Source organism: Castor canadensis, chromosome 5, assembly GCF_047511655.1.
Source record: "Castor canadensis chromosome 5, mCasCan1.hap1v2, whole genome shotgun sequence".
NCBI classification, from domain to species: Eukaryota; Metazoa; Chordata; class Mammalia; order Rodentia; family Castoridae; genus Castor; species Castor canadensis.
In genome coordinates, this window is record NC_133390.1 from 123,615,907 (window position 1) to 123,634,386 (window position 18,480).

At 36.2% G+C, this 18,480-nt stretch overlaps 1 protein-coding gene and 1 pseudogene across 7 annotated transcripts in view; one reads left to right on the plus strand and one right to left on the minus strand.

Moving 5' to 3' along the window:
- The window catches only part of Rbms3 (RNA binding motif single stranded interacting protein 3), a 1,393,896-nt gene that overhangs the window by 201,550 nt on the left and 1,173,866 nt on the right, over nt 1-18,480 (plus strand). The gene's annotated exons all lie outside the window — the stretch shown is intronic.
- LOC109680084 (T-complex protein 1 subunit epsilon pseudogene) lies at nt 9,075-10,822 on the minus strand (annotated as a pseudogene).

The window sequence follows — 18,480 nt, forward strand, 5'->3', positions numbered from 1 at the left end:
TAAACTAAAGTTATTCTGTTTTAATATATTGTGTGTTGTAGAGTCAAATATATCTGTACTAGAGCACAGATTCTTTTTCTGGGAGAATCCTTTAGTTGAATGGCATTTTCCTCTTTCATATATATCTATCAGTGATCCTTTCTTCATGTTTACTTTGCATCAGAATCATCTGCATAGATGATCAGCAGGATGGATGCTGGACCTTATTCTAAAGATCTGATTCTGTTAATCGGGGATGGAGCATAAGCACTGGAGTTATTTTAAATATCTGCATTATGTTGGGTTAAGCAGGAATGTCCTAGGATTCCCACATTAAAGTAAAAATGGCTCAAAGGAGGTAAAGACACACTAACATCACCATAAATGTTATAGTTTTCAATTGGAACAAGTATATGAGTGCAGTGGTGGCCAGATGAGAATGGACTAGAGCACAGGTAAATGTGAAGGGGCAATGTGTGTGTGCGTGTGTGTGTGTGTGTGTGTGTGTGTACTGGGAACCAGTGCACTGTTGAGGATGGGAGGCCTGGATGTGATGGTACTCTGCAGGGGAAGGACCTTAGGACAAGCAGGTTGACTTGGCATTTTTGCTCTGGTGCCCCTCTCTCAGTTTCTCCCTTTACGTCAAATTAAGGCTCTCAGAGTCCTGTACTGGGCTACAAAAGCTAGGCCTTTATACCTCAGTTGTTCTCATTCATCCTTGGGCAGTGCAGCTTGGTAGAATTCTTTCTGTAATGGAGGCTATGGGCATTCATGAATCTAATACTAATACTCTGCTGAAGGGTTTTGTGTGTGAGTTCACAAGAGATTTTAGACATGTTCTTCCCCCTCATTCACTTCCCTCATCAAATGAGTTGAGAACTGTTTGCTTTCCATGTGTTTTCTGTAACAGGTTATGAAAAAATTACTGTAAGTTCTTTAAATATTTGGTAGAATTCTGAAGTGAAACCCTCTGGCCTTGGTTTTTTTTAAAGGCCAATTAATTATACAAATATTTCATTGTGATATTTCCATACATGCGTATAATATACTTAATCAAATTTACCTCCTCTATTAATTTTTCTTATCCCCTTCACACTCCAACCCTCCCTTTAAAACAATTTTTGGTGGGATCTATTATGCTATTTTAAATTACAAACTCAGTTTCTTTGATGGGTATGGACCTATTTAGACTGTCTATAATATTGGTTGAATTTTGATGGTTGGTGTATTTTGAGCAATTGGTCCATTTATTCCAATTTCTGAATCTATGGGCAAAAGATCATTCATAATATTCCCTTGCTATCTTTTTTCCACTCCAGGATCTGAAGTGACAGGCCCAGTTTCATTCCTGATATTGGTAATTTATGCCTTCTTTGTTTGCTATTTTTGTCAGTCTTACCACAACTTTTATCTGTTTTGCTGAGTTTTTTTCCTAAAAGTTCAGTTTTGTATACATTCATTTTTTTCAATTTTTTTATTATTGTTTTTGTCAATTCCATCATTTTTGATCATTAGAATTCCTTCCTTTGACTTCCTTTGGGTAGACTTTGTTATTTTTTTTCTGCTCTTTCTTCTTCTTTATGCTGTTATATTTTTCCAATCCTCCTTCAATTGTTTATTGTCTTTTTTATATTTAAAAACAGTGTAAAAATAACACCAATAATTTTACCTAGGAACTGAGAACAAAAAGAGTAAAAGAAATGGAAATGATAAGAAATGTGGAAAATTCACTTTTCTCTGGGACTGCATAACTATTATCACCATAGTCAAATGCTATAATTTTTTCATGTGAAAACTTACACTAGAATTTTCTAATTAGAAACTACATTAGATTTGAGACTTTTCCTCACTAATGTGAACATTTAGTGCTACAAATTTCCCTCTTCATACTGCTTTAGCTCTGACCCATAAAAATTAACATGCTATGTTTTTATTTTTATATAATGTTATGTTACTTAAGGTTTTTTTTTTTTGAGGTTTTCTCTTTGACTTGAAGATTTTTTAGAAGTATGTTGTTTAATTTTCACAGTTTTAGAGATTTTCCAGTTGGGTTTGCACTATTGATTTCTAATTTGATTATGGCATGATCAGAGAATATGCTGTATGATTTAAATTCTTAAATCTGATGAGGCTTCTTTAATCCCAGATATATCTTTGTGAATGTGCCATGTACACTTGAAAAAAGTTCATAGTCTCACTGTGCTGTTCAGATATTCTATGTTCTTGTTTATTTTCTGTATAGGTATTCTAATCAGTTGCTAAGAAGGGTTACTGGAAAAAAGAATGCATATATGAACTTGCATACAAATGTGTATGCAAAATTCTAGAGACTTTTAGAACTTCCTGTTGGTCTTATAGAAATAGTAGTCCTTAGTAAACCTTTGGACTTTAATGGAACTTCTTCACTTTTTTTCTGCCATAAATAACAGAGATTGCTTGATCAATTCTTTTATTAATTCATATTGATTGTACATTTAATGCGGTTCGGTATGACATATTGATTGTACATTTAATGCGGTTCGGTATGATACTTCCGTTCCTGAATACAATGTGCAATGATCATCCATCTACCTTTTTCCTACACACTCTTACCCTTCCAAATCCCTAGTAATCATTATTCTATTTCAGGTTGACTTTTTCAGTTCCCACATTTGAGAGAGCACATGTGATACTTGCTTATGACTGGCTTATTTAATTTAACATAATGTCATCTAGTTCCTTCATTTTTTCTGCAAACAAGATTTCATTCTTCCTTATGGTTAAATAATACTCCATTGTGTATACATATTTCATTTTCTTTATCCACTCACCTAAGATATGGGGTAATTATATATTTTAGCTATTAAGAATAGTGCAATAGGGGCTGGTGATGTAGCTCAGTGGTAACCCTTAGCATATGGAAGGCTCTGGGTTCAATCCCCAGCACTGAAAAAAAGAGCAAAAACAAAACAAAACAAGAAAACAAAAGAAAGAAAGAAGAAATAATTGTTAATAATAAATATGCAAATGTAGATATCTCTTTGGTATGTCAATTTCATTTATTTGGGATGTCTATGAAGAGTGATATAGATGGATAATCAGGTTCTGTTTCAATTTATTTTTATTTTTATTTTTTTTGGTGGGGCTGGGGTTTGAGTTCAGAGTTTCATGCTTCTGAAGCAGATGCTGTACTAGTTGAGCCATGTCTCCAGTCTGTTTTGTTCTGGTTATTTTAGAGATGGAGTCTTCCCACCTATTTGCCCAGGCTGGCTTTGAACTGCAATCATCCTGACCTGAGCCTCCCAAGTAGCTAGAACCACAGCCCAGGTTTTTTTTTATGTAGTTTTATTAGCTTATATTTACTGTATGCAATATTAGGTTTCATTGTGACATTTTCATACTTGCACATAAAACACTTTGATCATAATTACCCCCCACCTTCATTTATTCCCCTCCCAACTCCCTCTGATTGCCCTTTGCTTCCCTAATGTACCCCTTCTAATTTGATGTCTTTTTTCTACACTCTATATGAAACATAACATGTGACACTTGTCTTTCTGGATCTGGCTTCTTTTGCTTAACATGATCTCTAGTTGCATTCATTTTCTTGCAAATGATATGATTTTCTTCTTTTCAGATGAAAATGTGTTTTTATGCCACATTTTCTTTATCTATTCACCCATTGACAGGCACATAGACTGATTCCATAACTTGGCTATTGTGAATAATGCCACATTAAACATTGGTATGCAGGTATTTCTATTGCATACTGGCTTTAATTCCTTCAGGAATATACCCAGGAGTTATATGTCATGATCATATAGTAGGTGTATTTTTAGTTTTCTAAGGGACTGCCATACTACTTTCAATAAATTGTCCTTTTCCCCAGCATTCTTGTCAACATTTTTTTGTTTTGATGATTGCCATTCCATCTGGGGTGGGGTGGAAGCTCAGTTAGTTTTGATTTTCATTTTCTTGGTGGCTAAAGATGTTGAGCATTCTTCCATGAATTTACTTGTCATTGAAGTTCTTTTGAAAAGTCTTTTTCAGTTCATTGGCCCATTTGTTCATTGAATTATTTGTATTTTTGTGTTTTAATATTTGGTTTCTTTATTAATTCTGTATAGTAATTCTTGATCAGATGAATAGCTGGCAAAGATATTCTCCCATTCTTAGGCTGTCTCCTCTCTATTGTTTCCTTTACAGTGCAGAATCTTTCAGTTTAATGCTATCCCATTTGTCGGTTCTTCCTATTATTTCCTGAGCATTTGGAGTCCTAGTCAGAAAGTTGTCACCTTGCCAGTATTTTCATGTGTTTCTCATATGTTTTCCTGTATTATATACTGTTTTGAGTTTTATGGTAAGCTCTTTGATCCATTTTGGGTTGATTTTTATACATGGTGAGAGATATTGATCTTGTTTCAGTCTTCTACATTTGGATATCCAGATTTCCCAACACCATTTGTTAAAGAGTCCATCTTTTCTCCAATGTGTATTATTGGCACCTTTGTTGAGAATCAGAAGTTGTACATGCATTGGCTTATTTCTGAGTCCTCTACTCAGGATTGTTATAACTACTAAGGGTCTTTTGTGCTTCCAAATGTATTTTAGGATTGATTTTTCTATTTCTGTGAAGAAATAGAATTGGAATTTTGATGGAGATGGCATCAAATCTGTTGATTGCTTTTAGTAGTATAGCCATTTTCAAAATATTAATTCTGCTGATCCCTGAACATAGAGGCATTTCCATCTTCTAGTGTCTTCTTAAATTATTTTCTCCAACATTTTATAGTTTTTATTGTAGAGATTTTTTACCTTTACATTTATTACTATGTATTTTATTATGTGTTGATTTTATAAATAGGAGTATTTACTTGTTTTGTTTCCCACATGGGTCATTTTTGCTGTATACAGAAGTACTATATTTGAATGTTGATTTCATATCTTGCCACTTGTTTATCAGATCTAAGAGTTTTCTATTAGAATCTTTGGAGTCTTTTAAATATAGGTTCTTATGATCTGCAAATATGAATAACTTGACTTCTTTCTTTCCTATTTGCATTCCTTTATTTCTCTCCTGCTTTATTGCTATGGCTAAGATTTTAAGGACTATATTGAATAAGAGCAGTGAGAGTGGACACCCTTATCTCTTCTTTTGTTTTAAAAGAAATGCTTTCAGTCTTTTCTCACTTAGTATGATGCTGACTATAGGTTTCATATATATCACCTTTGTTATGTTGTGGTATGATCTATCTACACCTAATTTGTTGAAGGGATGCTGAATTTGTCAAAACATTTTTTGTATCTATTGAGATGATCATGGGATTTTTGTTCTTGATTCTATTTATGTTCTGTATTACATCTATTGATTTGCATATGTTGACCCATTCTTGCATCCCTAGAATGAAACAAACTCATGGTGTATAACCTTTTAAAAATGTTATTGAATTTGTTTTGAAAGTATTTTTTGAGGATTTTTGCATCTATGTTCACCAAGGAAAATGATCTATAGTTTTCTTTCTATGTCATTGTGTTCTTATCTACTTTTAATATCAAGATAATACATGTTTCATAGAATGAGTTTGGAAATGTTCCTTCCATTTCTACTTTTTGGAATATTTTGAGGAGCATTGGTGTTCTTCTTTAAAAGTCTGGTAGAACTCTTGGGGATATACCCAAAAGACTGTGACACAGGTTACTCCAGAGGCACCTGCACACCCATGCTTATTGTGGCACTATTCACAGTAGCCAAGTTATGGAAACAGCCAAGATGCCCCCACCACTGATGAATGGATTAAGAAAATGTGGTATCTATACACAATGGAATTCTATGCATCCATGAAGAAGAATGAAATGTTATCATTTGCCAGTAAATGGATGGAGTTGGAGAACATCATTCTGAGTGAGGTTAGCCTGGCCCAAAAGACCAAAAATCATATGTTCTCCCTCATATGCAGACATTAGATCAAGGGCAAACACAACAAGGGAATTGGACTTTGAGCACATGATAAAAGCGAGAGCACACAAGGGAGGGGTGGGGATAGGTAAGACACCTAAAAAATCAGCTAGTATTTGTTGCCCTTAACGCAGAGAAACTAAAGCAGATACCTTAAAAGCAACTGAGGCCAATAGGAAAAGGGGACCAGGAACTAGAGAAAAGGTTAGATCAAAAAGAATTAACATAGAAGGTAACACACACGCACAGGAAATCAATGTGAGTCAATGCCTTATCTCAACCAGCAAAAACACTTGTTCCTTCCTATTATTGCTTATATTCTCTCTTCAACAAAATTAGAGATAAGGGCAAAATAGTTTCTGCTGGGTATTGAGGGGGTGGGAGGGAGAGGGAGGGGATGGAGTGGGTGGTATGGGAGGGTGTGGGAGCATGGGGGAGAAATGACCCAAGCCTTGTATGCACATATGAATAAAAAAAAATAGTCTGGTAGAATTCAGCAGTGAATCTGTCTGGTTACTTTTCATTGCTGGGAGACTTTTATTACTAGATCAATATCATTACTTGTTATTGATCTGTCTAGGTCATTTACATCCTCTTAATTCAGTTATGGAAGGCCACATACATCTAGGAATTTATCCATATCTTGTCAATCTTTCAATTTATTAGAGCATAAGTTTTCAAAATAATCCTTAATTCCTAGATTTCAGTGGTATCTGTTACAATACCTCTTTATGTCTCTTGATCTATTAATTTGGGTCATCTCTTTCTTTTAGTTAATTTGTCTAAGGATTGGTCAATTTCTCAAAGAACCAATTCTGTTTCATTGATCTTTTGTATCATTCTTTTAGATTTTATATTCATTTTTAGTTCTGGTCTTTATTCTTTCCTTATATTGGTTTTCAGTTTGGCATGTTCTTTTCTTTTTCTAAGACCTTTTGTTTCATCATTATGTTATTTATTTGATATCTCTCTGATTTTCTAATGTAGATACTCATATCCACAAAGTTTCTCCTGAGAACTGCCTTTGCTGTATTCTACATAATTACATGTTGTATTTCCATTTTCATTTGACTGGAAACATTTTTAAAATTTCTCCAATGACCCACTAATCATTTGAAAGTCTATTGTTTAATCCCATGTGATTTTATAGTTTCTGTAGTTTGCCTTGCTGTTGACTTCTAGTTTCATTCCATTATGATCTGATAAGATAGAAGAATTTATTTCATTTTTTGTATTTTTTGAAAACTTGCTTCATAACCTAAAATATTATCTTTTTGGAGAAAGTTCAATGAGCTGCTAAAAATGTGTATTCCACACTTGTTGGATGGAATATTCTGTAGACATTTGTCAAGTCCATTTTCTCTAGAATAGTTAATAAGTGAAGGTTCTTTGTTGATTTTTTTTGTCTGCATGTACAATCTATTGGTGACAGTAGGATAGTGAAGTCATACACTATTATTCTTTTGGGGGCTAAGTGTCCCTTTACATTCATTAGTGTGTGTTTTATGAAATTGATTGTGCTGACATTTGGTGCATATTTATTTACAATCATTATATCTTCTTAATGCATTGTTCCCTTTATCAATATTTAGAGACCTTCTCTGTGTCTTTTAATTTTGGCTTGAATTCTGTTTTGTTAGATATATGTATAGATACTCTTTTTTGCTTCTGAATTCTATCTGGTTGTCATATCATTTTCCACCCTTTCACTTGTAGTCTGTATATGTGTGTGTATATGTTGGCAACCAACATTTCAGCTTTATTTTTAATCCAATTAGCCATTCTGTGTCTTTTAATTAGAAAATTATCTCTTTATATAGAGAGTTATAATGAAAAGGTATAAACCAATTCCTGTCATTTTTTTGTATTTCTAATGATTTATTCTTTTCTAATTCTCATTTGGTCATCTACTTTTCTAGTGTACTAGTAATACAGAGTCTACTGTACTCTGGTGGTTGTGTTTATCTTCCTCTTCTGTATGCAGGATTCCTTTAAGTATCTTCTGCAGTGCAAGCTTGCTGGTTATGAGTTCATTCAGTGTATGCTTACCATGTAAGGTTTTATTCATCCATCAATTCTGAAGGATAACTTTGTTAGATATCATCTAATCTAGATTGGCATTTATTTTCTTTTAGTGCTTCAAATACATTATTTCATATTCTCTTGGTCTACAGAGCTTCTCTTAACAAATCTGCTACTATTCAATGCATTTCTCTTCATAAATGAGTTGGTGCTTCTTTTTTGCAGCCTTCAATATTCTTTCTGTACTTGATACTCCTGGTATTGTAATTATAATATGGTGTGGGGAGGTTCTAATCATGTCTGCTTTAGTTCTAAAAACCTCCTGTGCCTGGATATACATATATCTCCAAATATTTGGGAAAATTTTTGCTATCATTTCAATGAATTTTTTTCTTTGCCATTAGTCTGAGCCTTGATGCCTTCTTCAGTACTAAAAATATGTAAGTTTGATATTATAATTGTGTCTGAAAAGTCTTGAATATTCTGTTTATAATTTCTTTTTTTCTTTGTTACTTTCTGAATGTTTTAATTTATCAGCCTTGTCTTCAAGCCTTGTTGTTGAAGTTTTCCCTTGAGTTTTTTTATATGACTTGTTGAACTTTTGATTTCTATTTGTTTGCTTCTTTTTCAAAATCTTTATCTCTTTATTGAACTTCTCATTATATCCTACATTGTCTTCCTTAATTCATTTATTTACTTCTCTTATTTTCCTAGAATTGTTGATTTTAAAAAATCATTCCTTTAAATTATATAGTGTTTCTTTCACTTCATTCAATTCAATTGTTAGAGAAGAATAAACTTTTGGAGAAGTCATGTTACCTTGTTTTTCCATAATCCTTGTATTTCTATATTGATATTTGTGCATCTGTTGGGATGGATATCTCTTATACGTTTATGTGAGAACATTTTCAGTGAAAGCCACTCTTTTTTTTTTCAATTAAGGCAGCATTTAATTGTTAAAACAAATGTTTTAACAATTTAAAAGGTTTAAAGAGACCTCTTTAATGAATACAAAAGCTTGTAACACAGTACTCCTACAATTACATGGCTGTGAACAGAAACCATGGTTACCACGCAGCTGTTTTTATGATACCATCTACAGTGTCTGAAAAAGGATGTAGCAATAAATAACTGCAGATGCATCACAAGACACCCATTTATTTAACCATGGTGGTTGATCTTACTACATTTTATTCAACATTTTTCTTTATTCTTCAGATTCTCCAGGCTTGCGGATGTCATCAATTTTCAAAATCATTCTGACCATTTGTGTTGCAAGAGATATCTGCTGCTTTTTCCCAATCAAGGTTTCTATGACATGTTGTTGCTTCATATCATTTGTTCCCTTGTGCAAACAGTCAATCCCAAGTGCAGGGTTCTGCTCCTTTACTTGTCTGGCATGAACTTCAGTCATTGTCTGGATGGGATTCGTGCCACTGTTTTCGGAAAGGGCCATGGGGATGACCTCCAATGCATCTGCAAAAGCGCTCATGGTGTACTGCTCCAAGGCTGGACACTTATCTGCCTCTTGGCTAACCGCCAAAGTGCAGGATATCTCAGCAGCACCTCCCCCGTACAGCACACAATTATCACGGATGAGGTTCCGGATGACACATAAAGCATCATGAAGTGATCGTTTTGCTTCCTCGATGATCATCTTATTTCCTCCTCTAATGAAAATGGTCACAGCTCTGGAGTTCTTACACTGCTCGATGACCAGCATTTTGTCTTTAGTTGTGCCAAATGAGATCTCCTGCACAAGTCCAGCAAAGCCCAGTTTCTCAGCTGTGAGTTCTGAGAACCGAGGGACAATTCGGCCTCCTGTTGCAATGGCGATTAGCTCGATCTCAGGTCCTCCAACCCAGCGAACTGCAGGCAGGGTGTTCTGAAGAAGTAAATGATTTGCTTCATCATCAAAGCCCCACTGGCAAATAGCTAGGTTAACTCCAGTATTTTTAATTTGTTGAATCATCTCTTCAGACTTCTCCTTTTCATATTTTTGAAGGGCTTTAAAGTCTTCCACAGAGGTCACATCCAGCTTGTGCTTTGTTTTTGGTTTAGGTGGTTCAAATGGACATGTGAGAATGGCAATCTTAGCATTTTCCACTTTTTTTGGCATTTGCGGGTGACTGAAGTCCTTATCCATGATCACACCCTTGACCAGCTTGCTATCCTCCAGTCTCCCACCAACTTTGCCTTCTACTTTGATGAGCTCAAAGTCAACATCTCTCTGATCCATGTCTGCTACAGTGAGGACAGCATCCACAGCTATCTCAGCCATTTGTCGGTGACAGCTGTTAACCACTTTGGAGCCCAGTGTGGTTTTTGCAGTCTGAATCAGAGGCTCAGTGTCCTTCATGTTAACAAGGACACTATCTCTAATCTTGTCCAGGTACTCAATAGCAATGCGGGCAGCCTGCTCATAGCCATCGGCTATTCTGATTGGGTGAATGCCTCTGTCCGGCAACTGCTCGGCTTCTTCCAACAAGGCACCAGCCAGAACAACCACTCCTGTGGTTCCATCTCCAATTTCATCATCCTGGGATTTGGACAATTCAACCATCAGCTTGGTAATCTGATGATCAACATCCATCATGCTTAAAATGGTGGCACCGTCATTAGTTACAGTCACATCTCCATCTTTGTCTACCATCATCTTATCCAGCCCATTTGGTCCAAGTGATGTTCTCATTGTATTTGCGACAGCTTTTGCAGCCATTATGTGAGACTTGAGGGCTTCAAGTCCCATAAGGCGAGACTTGCGATCTTGGTCCTTGATGATGATGAGAGGGCGCCCATATTCATCGAAGGTGAGGGTCCCCACGGATGTCATGGTGCAGCTGCAAGAAATTACTCTCTCACAACCGGCGGAGACCACTATGGAACCCGAAAGCCACTCTTGTTGATGTGACCTAGAATACTATATTGTTTTGAAGTATTAAATATATTTCCAATGGGACTTTGTAATATAGTTTCCAAGTTGCTTCTCAGGTGATAATTAGTGTATTTTGACATAGTACATATTGTGCTACTCTCACAAGAGTGGGGTACTTCTAGTAGATCAGTTGGAAATAGATAGCAGAATATATGGGGTATACCTCTGTGACTACTCCTCTTGTTTTGTCTACAGTGTATGGTATGAAGGGTATAGGAGTGACCTATGCTGCCTCCCCCTCATAGGTGCACTGTCCACAATCATTTTGTTGTTACTCTCTATTGTGGGAGTGGATGTCCAAGGGTGGGTCTCCAGCACCCCCTTATCTGTGCCTGTTGAATGCTATTCATCAGTTGTTTTTTCTTTTTTTTATTCTTCTCTATTCTTTGAGTTAAAATATTTGCTAAAGCTCAAGCAAGGGTAGGTTGTGTGTCAAGCAAGGTGTGCTGAGCATTAGCTGGATTGTAGCTCAGCAATAGAGCATCTACACAATACCTTAGTGTCATACTTGATCCCCAGTCCTGTATAGAAAGGGGAAAACAAATAGCAGTAACAGCAGCAACTAACATGAACCAGATACAGAAATAAAATTAAAAAATAAGTACGAACTATGATATGTACAACTCTGACAACAGCAGCAACAGGAATGGTGGAAACAAAAATAATATAAAATTACAAGTTTTAAATGATGATAAGAAGAAAAATTAAAAGTATGAAGAGAAGAGCAACAAAAAAAGAACATTCAAAAGTGAAAAAGAAGAAAGGAAGAGAAATGTAGAAAGTGAAGGCCATAATTTTTTTTTTTTAAAAAGATGTTGGAGAAAAGATAGCCTCTTCAACAAATGGTGCTGGGAAAAGTGGATATCCACATTTAGAAGAAATAAGCTAGACCCTTATCTCTCACCCTGTACAACAATTCATTCAAGATCTAACAATGGATCAAAGATCTTAATGTAAGACCTAAACTTTGAAATTACTACCAGAAAACCCTTGAAGATACAGGCATAAGCAATGACCCTCTGAATAGGACTTCAGTAGCTCATGAAATAATAGCAAATATTGGCAAAGGATTGCATCAAGTTAGAAACCTTCTGAACAGCAAAGGAAACAATCACAAGAGTGAAGAGATAACCTACAGAATGGGAGAAAATCCTTAGAACCTATTTATTCATCAGGTAAAGGAGTATACAGACTATATAAAGACTGAAACACCAAAAGAACAAATAATCTAATTAATAAATGGGCAAACTATTGAACAGACAGTTCTCAAAAAAAATAAAAATGGCAAATACATTTCTCTAGCTATAAAGGAAATAAATGCAAATCAAAATGACACTGTTTCCATTTCACCAGTCAGATAACAATTAACAATCGTCAACAACAACAACAAATACTGGCATGGATACTGGGAAAAGGAGCCCTTACACATGGTTTGTGAGACTGTAACCTAGTACAACCACTGTGGAAATCAGTATGGAGGTTCCTCAAAAAAATAGAACTAGACCTACATTATGATCTGCTATACCACTCTTGGGTATATAAATGAAGGAGAGTAAATTGATATACAAGAAGATACCTGTACACCCATGTTTACAGCATGTTCACTAGCCAAGCGATAGAATCAGCTTAGGTGCCCAACAACTAATGAATGGATAAATAAATGAGGGACATATATATGATGGAGTATTATTCAGCCATAAGGAAGAATGAAGTTATGTCATTTATAGGAATATGGATGGAACTGGAGATCATGATGTTCAGTGAGAAAAGCCAAACTCTGAAAGAGGAAAATCCCATGCTTTCATGCATATATATATAGTCTAGACCTAAGATAATAATGATAATATGACATGATTGTAAATGGGAGACTGTTTGGAGGGGGAACCAAGTGAGGGGAGGCAGGGGAAAGGAAAGGGCAATGGGGAGTGAATATGATCAAAGTGATATGTGTGTGTGTGTGTGTGTGTGTGTGTGTGTATATATATATATATATATATGAAAATAGAATAATGAAACTCAAAAATTTAAGATGCAAGGGAGGGGGATTAAGAAAGAATAATAGAGGGAATGAATTTAATCAATGTATGTATGGAAATATCACAATGAATCCTCTTTCTAAAATTAATCTATACTAACAAAATAAAAAAGAGAGTTAAGGAATTTGACTAATGGAAGGAGAGGGAGAAAGAATAAAAATATAAAAGAATAATGGAGAGAATATATATTGCAAAAATAAAGAAAAAATATATATGAACCATCATGAAATCTTAAAAAAGGTCTTAAAACCAAAAATGCTGTCTTCTCTGAGGTAAATGTGCATGCAAGAGTAGATACTCGCGTCATCCGTCAGTGCAGGGCCGCAAGCTGCCCTGGTGTAGGTGCAGCAGGTCCCTGCTTTTGTCCACCCAGGACTATGGCTCTCCGAGGCCCGGTCTGCGGGCCGTCCCAGGCCCTGCTGTCTCTGACCCTCTTTAAGCGGGTCAGTATTCAAGGGAAAGCCAGTATTCAAGGGAAAGCGAGCTCCACTCTGGTCTGCATCTCTGACCTCAATCTGCAGGTATCTGTCCTTGCGCTTGCTGCAGTGCCATTCTGCTGGGGCCACATTGGGCCAGATGGTCGACACTGACCAGGACAGTGAGTTCCAGGGGAAGGGAAGACGTTCCCAAGGCCCCAAGCTTGGGTGCATCCTTCTCATGGTGACACCAGGCTTTTACGTTGAGAATCGCAGAGCCCCTCTCCAGCTCCAGCCCCTATGGCTCCCAGGTCAGCCGCGTGCAGACTGCCCTTCCTCCTGCTTCTGTTTCTGTGCCAGTTCCCCCAGGTGTCTCCTTCTTTCCCTCTGCTATTCCTGCCATTCCTCCCCTCTGCTGCGCTCTTTCTCACCCTCTTCTGACAACCAGAGTCTCTGGGTCTCTCCAAGTCTCTGTCCAACCTTGAGCTCCAGTGCGTCCTCGGTCACACCTCGCTGAGAGCTGTGTCCTGGCTCTTTGGATTCTAAACGGTAGAGAACCTGGAAAGTGCTGTTTACTTCTATTCTGCCATCTTGGCTCATGCCTGTTGCTTAGTTTTCTGAGGAACTTCCATACTGATTTCCACAGTGACTGAACTGATTTATGTTTCTACTGACAGTATAAAGTATTCCTTTTTCTCCTCACTCTCACTAGCATTTGTTGCTGTTATTATTACTGCTGTCATTATTATAGTAATAGTCATTTTAATTGGATTGAATTGTAGTTTTGGTTTGCATTTCCCTGATAAGTAATGATAGTAAACATTTATATATATGTTTATTAGGTAATTTGTGTTTTGGAGAAATCTCTATTTAGATCATTTGCCCAATTTGAAATTGGATAGCTTGGTTTTTTTTTTAATTAAGTTTTTTTAGTTCTTCATATATTCTGGACACTAGCCGCCTGTCAGATGAATAGCTGAAGATTTTTCTCACTACTCTGTTGATTATTCCCTTTGGTGTGTAGAATCTTTTAAGTTTGATGTAATCCCATTTGTCAACTTTTGCTTTTGTTTCCTATACATTTGGTGTCCTACCCAGAAATTCATTGCCCATACCACTGTGTTGAAGTGTTTCCCCTATGTGTTCGTCTAGGAGTTTTAGGCCTTGCATTTAGGTCTTTGATCAATTTTGAGTTGGTTTTTTTTTTATTTGTTTGTTTGTTTTTGTACCAGGCTGAGAGATAAAGGTCAAGTTGCAATATTCTGCATGTGGTTATACAGTTTTCCCCATACCATTTATTGAGGAAGTTTTCCTTTCTCCAATATATGTCTTTGTTCCCTTTGCTGAGCAAGAGCTGGCTGTGATGTGTGGGTTTATTTCTGGGATCTCGGTACCATGGTCCCATTGGACATGTGTATTTTTATGCAAATACCTCACTGTGTTAATTACTATAGACCTGCACTGTGTCTTGAAATCAAGGACTATGATTCTACTTCTGTTCTTTTTGGTCAAGATTACTTTGGCTATTCAGGATTGTCTGTGATTCCATATGAATTTTTTTCTCTAGTTACATGAAGAATGTAATTGGTTTTTGGTGGAGATTGCATTAAATCTAGGTTACTTGGAGTTATATGAACATAAAATGTTCATACAACATTGCTAAAAGCAGTATTAAGTTTAATCCAAGAGCACGTGAGGTCTTTTCATTTTTTGTGTCTTCCTCAATATGTTTTATTGGTATTTTGTAATTTTCATTGTAGAGGAATTTACTTCTTTGGTTAAATTTATTCCTATTTATTTTTCTAGCTATTTGAATGTGATTCTTTTCATGATTTCTTTCTCAGCCAGTTTCTTTTAGGTGTATATCAAACCTACTGATGTTTGTATGTTGATTTTGTGTTTTGATACATTACTGAATTTATTTGTCAGTTCTAATAGTCTTTTGATTAGGTCTTTTCTATGTATAGAATCATGTCATCTGCAAATAAGAGATAATTTGACTTCTTCTCCTATTTATATGCTTTTTATTTCTTTCTCTTACTTAATTCCTTTGGCTAAAACTTCTAGTACCACATAGAATAAGAGGTGAGAGTGGCCACTCTCATTTTGTTTTTCATTTAGAAAAAAGCTTTCCATTTTTCTCCATTCAGTATTATACTGAATGTGTTATATATAGCCTTCGTTATATTGAAATATGATCCTTCTGTACCTTATTTGTTGAGGACTTTTATCAAGGATGGATGCTGAATTTTTATCAAATTCTTTTTCTGCATCTACTGAGATGATCATGTGATTTTTATCCATCATTATGTTAATGTGGTATATTATTATTATTACTGATTTGCCTGTGTTGAAGTATCCTTGCACCCCTGGGATGAAACCAACTTTAGTCAAGTCTTTAAACAGATCAGAAAGAAAATTTCAACACACAGAGCTGATGAAGTGATGTTGACAATTTTCATGTGATACTTCAGTTTCCATGATTGGGCATGGCCTCTTAATATTTATAACAGCGTAAGGTCTCCATGAACGGTAATTAGGTATTGTGATCATCATAAGATGATAACCACACTTCTGAATATAGGAATGTCATTTAGTCATCACAGGTAATGACCCAGGTTTCAAGCCTCCATTATAATGTGACAGGTACAAAGTAGATGCCCAGGGTCTTGATATATGTCAATTCACAGAAGGAATTTCAACTAGATTTGTTGATCAGTGTTGAGGAGACAAGGATGAGGCCTGTATCAGTTAAATATTGTTGCACAATGAACCACTCCCAAACCAAGGGACTTAAAATATTTATTACAGGTCACAAGTCTGTGGTTCATCTGGATGTTTCTTCTGGTCTCAGTTGAACTAACTCAGATGGCTGAAGTAATCTGTGTGTAGGAAGGTAGGCAGTCCCATTAATATTGGGTGGGCTCTCTCACACATTTGACAAGTTGGCTGTACCTTAATTTGCTATTCATATTGTCCTCAAGTAGGACAATATGGATCTCCTCCACATGGCCTCCCATCTTCCACTGAACTAACCCAGGCTTATTATGTGACAGTGGCTGGGATTTTGAGGTTTGAGAGTGCAGACTTACAAAGCCCTTGAGGCTCAGATCTGACACACTATCACTGCTACCGTATTCTTTTTGGCAAAGGCCTGTCCAGATTAAAGGAATGAGGAAGTAGACTCCCCTTGGAGGAACTGCCAAGTCACATTGCAGTATGAGAGGATGTCACATGGCTGTTAATTTAGCCATTGATGCACTCAATCTCTCACAAGGCCCTTCTGCATCCAGATTCCTTAAGCTCGTATATTTGGAAGTAATTTGGTTTTTAATTACTTAAACCTTCTGTAAAAGATGTTCTGCTACTTAAAATGATAACACTGTGAGGCTTTGCTCCATGTCTTAAATAAGATGGATGCTATTTTCTTTACTGTAGGTGATTTTTTTGTCTTCAGGTATTAATTGGAATAAGACTATAAGACAAAGAAGGAGGGAGGAAAAATGAAGAGCGGGAAAGAGGAAGACGGGGGAGGAAGAGTAAGAGGGAGAGAGAGAGAGAGAGAGAGAGAGAGAGAGCGAGCAGCTTTGTACTATAAAACACAGATACTTTATATAGATTTCAGGGCACTGGCAGCAGTTCTTTATTCTGTTCAGCTGAACAGGTCTCCACTTATAATTCCAAGATAATTCTGTCAAATGCAGTGACTCTGTTGGAAGGCATTAAAAGTATTATTCTGCATTGCTAGAACTCTTTATGTTTGCAAAGTGCTTTATAATCCCCCCTTTTTTTTAATTTTCTATGAGTTGCATGGCAGTTTTACTATTGTTTTATAGTAGAGTAATGGTGGTCAAACTTTCTGCTGCTATCCCTTCAGTATTATCATATGCCTAAATGGTTTTTGAGAAGTCATGAGATGAAGAAACCTTACGGTCTCTTTGCTTGGTCTCTCCAGTTGAGAAGGTCTGCAGACTCTGGGATGTTCCTTAGGATTCCTGTCTCAATATTTCATCACTGTGGTATACAAGTACTTCTTTTTTAAAGCCTTAATCCCCTGCCATCTTCTTATTGTCTTACAAGGACGCACATCAGCATCCTGCTAAGAACACCATTAACAAAATAGATATTGTCATAGCACTCTGATTGGAGATTTCTAATGACATTTCCTTAATGCAAAATCAATGTGAGAGACAGAGCAAAACAGTATATATAGGCCACGTATATCAGGTCTAAAAACTAGTGTTTATTCAATCAATCAAATACCTCCCATGTGCCTTGCACTCTTTAAGGTCTTGAGGTATAAGTAAGATGCATTCTCTGCCCTCCAGCTCACATTCCAGTCCAGGAAAAACAAACTTGTAAATACGTAAATTCTAGTAGTCTGTCACAGATAAGTAGGTGAGTTTCTGTACATTCTGTCATCTATGTGGTTTTTAAACTGAGCACTCTGAGGGTTTAGATATTCTGACCTATTCAGATTTACCATCTGTTGTGTTTAGGTGACTTAAGTATTCCTTGCATGGAGTCACTATCTGTCCATGTGGCCAAAACTATTATTGATTCTAACTCCTCTGTTCAGGACCTAATATATGTAAGGTTTTACTGTAATAGACAGTAGGTCTATTTATATTGTCTATTCACATTTCATGTTACTTTAAGAACATAACTTTGAGAAATAATCTACCAGAAGTTTGATAATTCATGAATCAGGATTTCCAATGATAAAAGAAAATGGGAAAATTGGTAGTAGCCTGGGTCAACTGGGCATTTGGCTGGGGTGGGGTGGGATGAGATGGGCATCCCTGACTTGGATAATTGAGGCTGGTGTTTCAGATGAAGAAGTTTCAATGAATGACTTAGCTTTTCCTTGAAGTTTTCATGATGGGATTCTTGACCACAAAAACCTGACATTATGAAGATATTTAAAATGGTAAAATGAATACATGAGTGAAGATGAGGAGAAATCATTCATCAAATTCCCTAACTATGCCTCAGAGAACCCTATACATAATATGTTGCAAGAATGTAAAGCAGAGATGGTCATTATCAAGAAAGGATTCTTAATAAAATAGCTCCTTTGTCAAAAAAAGAGAAAAACTACAGAGGAAAGTTTGTTGAATGAATGTAAGTAGAGGAAAGGAGGCACTCAAATACAAA